The sequence below is a fragment of the Mizuhopecten yessoensis genome, unplaced genomic scaffold (genome assembly GCF_002113885.1).
Source record: "Mizuhopecten yessoensis strain PY_sf001 unplaced genomic scaffold, ASM211388v2 scaffold8213, whole genome shotgun sequence".
In the NCBI taxonomy this organism is placed as follows: Eukaryota; Metazoa; Mollusca; class Bivalvia; order Pectinida; family Pectinidae; genus Mizuhopecten; species Mizuhopecten yessoensis.
The window spans coordinates 159,254-163,603 of record NW_018407435.1 but is presented as its reverse complement, the minus strand read 5'-3'; the positions used below and the strand labels follow the sequence as shown (position 1 = coordinate 163,603).

General features: G+C 33.7%; 1 long non-coding RNA gene across 1 annotated transcript; it reads right to left on the bottom strand.

The window, feature by feature from the left end:
• Positions 1-808: 808 nt before the first annotated feature.
• LOC110455436 lies at positions 809-2,374 on the bottom strand. The gene is made up of 3 exons (XR_002463445.1): positions 2,269-2,374; positions 1,502-1,781; positions 809-1,220 (listed from the first exon to the last, which is right to left on the bottom strand). It is a non-coding gene; the product is annotated as an uncharacterized LOC110455436 (long non-coding RNA).
• Positions 2,375-4,350: the final 1,976 nt, after the last annotated feature.

Sequence of the window (4,350 nt, the reverse complement as noted above, 5' to 3'; positions counted from 1 at the left end):
TAATATTGTTTTAATTGCATTCATTACACGTTATGCAGGAAATAACATATCTGCACAAAACAGAGTCAATTTGCAAGGAAATATCAGTCAAAATCTTCCTTAGAACTCATTTTAGGTATTGTGATTGTTGAAAGTTAACGAAACTGCTCCAAAAGACTGATAATCACAACTTCAAAGTCAAGTCATTAGTTAATTTCACCATAAAAAATCAGCCATATTGGAACTACTTTTCTAAACCTATGGGGGCCCATGTAGTGTAATACCAAACATCATTTTTTTTTAAACCGCCTTTTAACCGAAGAATATTGCATTATATGTATGTTATGGTTTGTTAAAAAAAAAGAGCCATTAACAAATATTAGATCACAGTAGTTGATTTATATTGATAATTACATTAATTAGCATATTACATACACATACACCAGACATTTGAATCATCGTATAAAACAGTAAACCTAGTGTCACCTTATTATATGTCAACGGAATAGTAGGGTGGCGATAATGTGGCATATATATAAGTTACTAGGTATATTTGTAATTTTTGAATAAAAATAAATACCAATTCTTCAATGAAATTCATACATAAAATTTCAAGTTGATGTATTGTGCTATCATTTTAGCGGTTGGATCATGTGTCAAATTTAAATTTGACTACCGTTCATCATTATTGAAGCTTTTGGAATAATCGCATTTCTTCCAACGTAATCAAGACATTGGCATATTTACCAATTTACATATCCGTAAAACAATATTCTCTGCAAGTTTCGGCCGACTAAATCAGTCAAGTTTTACTTTCGCGATGGGCTACTCTGGTACGATTTGAGTGCTCCAGTACATCACACGCGAGTGTTCAAACTTTGGAATGTTGCTTGACATGTAAGTTTCAGACGTGAAAAATAGCTTAGATGTCTTTTGCTTAGTGAGGAAGATACCACGCCAACATCATCCCAACGGATATCACCATATCATAATTGTAGCTACCAATATTTACAAACACACAATGATGGGTAACTGTCAGGCAACCAAGTAATCCTGCAAATAGTCAATTCTGTAAACCTCGTCACCCCTTCATAGAGATTTCTATACACTGCATCATCAAATCCATCATTCCTATAAAACTGAATACTGCACAGTTGTAGATTGCCACTTTGTGTGTTTGATTGTCCTCTGGTGGAAAATGAGTCGTCAGACAAATTTCATTCAATGTTCTTTGTGCATTTCTGGAATAGATAATGACAAAGCTAGGTGTTAAAAAAAGTATCTTGATATTTCGTAAAAACTATTCAATATCCAGAAGAAATTTCACAAATGTATCTTGATGGTGTCTCATTAAAAAAAACACAAGACCATCGCAAGTGAAATTCCCAAGTATTTTGAATATTCACTTGTCATGGCCCTACATTCAACACCATTCATTTTCTTTTACCTGGCAACATTTGGACCAGATGACAATGTTTTGGTATCTGGGTAGATACATAAATATAGTGCAATGATGTATTACCTATAAGGAACTTCTGGAAGAGGCTTCAATTGGGTCGAGATGGGCTGTACGAGTTCAGTGCTACCATTGCTACACCTCCATGACCACACTACCACAGGCAAGATGACAGGACGCAATATAAACCATGCATTGAGGTTGACGAGCATCTTATCCCAGTACATAACATGCTGATGTAAACACTTTGAAATGTGTGGGTCTTTAGAGCTTCCTCCTCATATGTTCATGGCAATAATGTTATTTGACATGTGCTTCTATGGCTTCAAATAGTTGTGCTGAACACCTGTGTTATGAAATAAATAACAAGTTATCATTAGTGTTAATTAATTGGTATTCAATGTCTATTAAAATTTCACATTCAGATTCTTTGCAGACTAATCTCTTTTGACATAGCATACTAATGGCGCCTTTTTGAGTGCTGCTTCACTGAAATGCAATGCAGTAGACACTAATTTGACACATGTGCTTATTCCATGCTTCCATAAATTGTTTACTTTTTATTGACACTTCAAACAGTAATATAAATAATCGGTTTTCCAATAAAAACATCCAATTCCACAAGAAAGAACATATGCATTGACCAAAATGTGCCAAAAAATTGTAAATTTGTTTCGAATATTTTTGCCTTCATTTCGCATTTCCTGTTCGTGTCACTTGTCAAAATACAACACATAAATCTCGTCTTACCAGGACATCGACTCAAGCAAAACATTATCTATGTTTACTTTATGTAAATTACAACTGTATTCTATCCCACAAAGCATACTTACCACAAATAAACATTGTCGATCTTCTGCATATCAGCGTTTCTCCTCAGCTTCATGTTGTTGACGACTGATGCACATTGCCGGAAGTGACGCCGCACAAACAGGCCGAGCTTGGATATTATGATGTCTTTTTCTGCAGTGATACTCCTACATTTGTGTAATTCAATTCGGCATCAAAAGTATTTTATTATTTAAGGAATTATATTCTTGTTTTGATAACTATGACAGGACATATTGTCATTTTTGTAAATTAACTGCGGAGCGATATCGCCATGTCGTCCGGTCAATCGGGAACCGTCGGCACTTTCCGTAAACGAGAAAATACCTCGGGAGTAACTGGGTTGCCGCCATATTTGTTATCTCATTACCATATCGGGACCTACATTGCGAGGATGTAAACAAAGGTGGCTACCTTCATGAGCTAACATGTGGATATCCCGATTCGGTGTGAAAGGAATGGATTCTGAGTAAATCATTAGCGTTTATGAGTTTGAGATGTGCATGTGTTTATTCAAATTTCATACTGTATTTATATGATGTACTGTATTGATGTTATTTAGACGGCATTATATGTAATTAGCTCATGGAGTTATGTTGATAATCGCACAGCTGTTTGAAATTCTGAATTAATATATAAAACAATAGTGATATATGATATCTATTACCAGGGACTTAGATCCGTGCTATAACAGAGGTAGTACTGCATCTATTTGTATAGTTCTTACTTTGTGTTTTATATAAATGTAGTGTTAAACACTTATAATACTCATAAGTCAGGCCAAAAAGTATGTTTCCTATCCCATTATATTTTGACTGCTGGTAGGTTATCAAAAGATTATTATTTTACAAACAGTTTAAGTCATTATCATGAACAACTAGATAAATGTATGTTATTTGTAGAAATTTAAGTTTAAACATTTTTAAAGTATCAGTATTTTCTACGAATGCACTGATTCTGAATAAGTGTAATCTACAAAATGGATTTAGATAAATCTAATTTCTTATTTTGGCTACAAAATATTTCAGGTAAGGAGCTCGAGGATTTTACTAGGTAGCTGAAAGGAAACACATATTTTGTTTAGCCTTATCACGGAATTAGACTATCTAGGTCTGTGGCCTCATCATGGATTTACGTTATTGTTCATAGCAAAACCACAAGTGATTTTGATCGAAGTTAATAATATAGTCATGCAGTTATCAGCTCTGAATTCAATTTCCAGTGGGGAAATTTGAAATGACATATTGTCTTTTAGTTTCATGTGGACTACATCTTGAACCAAAACTAAATCACAAAAAAGATAAGTTAGCTATAAAGACAAGCATTCATAAAAACTTAGAAAAGAAGAACTTCAATTTCACTTGCATTGGTAGAGTACTTCTCAATAAGGCAGTTTTTCACTGCAAGTCTCGGACAAAATAGTTTCTTCAGAAATATAATGGAGGAAAAGTTAATAAAATAAAGAGACATAACAGTTATATATATGCATATAACTGTTAAAATACATGTATATATTACAAGTGTAGTGCAGTCCTTTATTAAGTCTTTAAAATGACCTTTTGCAAGTTTAGGGAAATGGCAAAGTATTCTAAAACATATATTGATGTGAATATTCTAGCTACCAGGTAATATGTGAAATCGAATATAACATCTGTTTGATATATGTTCTGGAATATATTTTTTTTAAATCTTGGATGAATTTGCGAAAGTAAAATCATCAATAGTGGGAAATCCAAAACATTGGTAGATAAACAGGATCCTCATGTACATATTAACTTGAACTATCCTAACATACCTTTTAACCTGAGCTGTAAACAGTATACAGTGAATAGGGGACAGAGTATTTCAATGAATTACTTTGTAAAAATAACACAATTTGAACAGGCAGGAACAAGTTTCAGAAAATCAATTAAACATGTACAGTTATCAGATGGATCTAGCTCCCCAATTATGATTTCACCTTTGTCCTCAATGTGGCCTTGACCTTGGATGTAAAGACCGGACGCAGTTGAGGTATGCATCACTGCTTTTCCATCCGATATAAATCCCTAAAGTATCACATAGCTATATCTTTAGCAAGTCAGTAG